Source organism: Cyprinus carpio, unplaced genomic scaffold, assembly GCF_018340385.1.
Source record: "Cyprinus carpio isolate SPL01 unplaced genomic scaffold, ASM1834038v1 S000003686, whole genome shotgun sequence".
Classification (NCBI taxonomy): domain Eukaryota; kingdom Metazoa; phylum Chordata; class Actinopteri; order Cypriniformes; family Cyprinidae; genus Cyprinus; species Cyprinus carpio.
The window spans coordinates 1-745 of record NW_024876372.1 but is presented as its reverse complement, the minus strand read 5'-3'; the positions used below and the strand labels follow the sequence as shown (position 1 = coordinate 745).

The following is a 745-nucleotide window of genomic DNA, read 5'->3' as shown; positions in this document are numbered from 1 at the left end:
TGCCAGTTCTATGCTAATTCTTAAGGCTGTAGTTAGTGTCTCTGATGCCATAATCCATTAGGCCACTGGGTTTATTCTCTAGTCCAGTGGTTTTTCAATCCTGTTCCTCAGGACCCACCGCTCTGCACATTTTTTAGGGGAGCCATGCAAAATATGCAGAGCTGTGGGCCCCCAGGAACAAAATTGAAAACCACTGCTCTAGTCAATCCTTTCACAGACAGTCTTATTCGAGCTAAATTGACAGAGCTTTCAGAGAATTGGCAGTTCTGGTGGTTTGTTTTCATGGCTATAGTGCAACTTTAATCTTATCATCCTTGATTTCCTTGCACAGCCAATTTAAATGTAGCCTCTCAAAGATGACCCAGGTGGGACTCGAACCCACAATCCCCAGCTCCGAAGGCTGATGCCTTATCCATTTGGCCACTGGGCCCTTTTGAAGGTCGGCCCAGAGGCATTCTTAGGCAGTCTGATGCAAGCTTAAACTGTCAGAGCTTTCAGAAAATTGCGAAGTTCTCATGTTTTATTGTCATGGCTATAGTGCCACTTTAAACTTATCACCCCAGAATTTCTAGTGCAGCCAACTTAAGTGTAACACAACAAAGACAACCAAGGTGGGACTTGAACACAGAGACTGATTCCATAACCCATTAGGCCACTGTGGGACTTTTACTGGCAGAACCAGACGTATTCACAGACAGTCTGGCTCACACTAAACTAAAAAATTCTTTCAGAAGATTGCCAGTTC

General features: G+C 44.3%; 1 non-coding gene across 1 annotated transcript; it reads right to left on the bottom strand.

Moving 5' to 3' along the window:
- Window positions 1-357: 357 nt before the first annotated feature.
- trnar-ucg lies at window positions 358-430 on the bottom strand. Its single transcript has one exon. It is a non-coding gene; the product is annotated as a tRNA-Arg (tRNA).
- Between the last annotated feature and the right edge of the window lie 315 nt (window positions 431-745).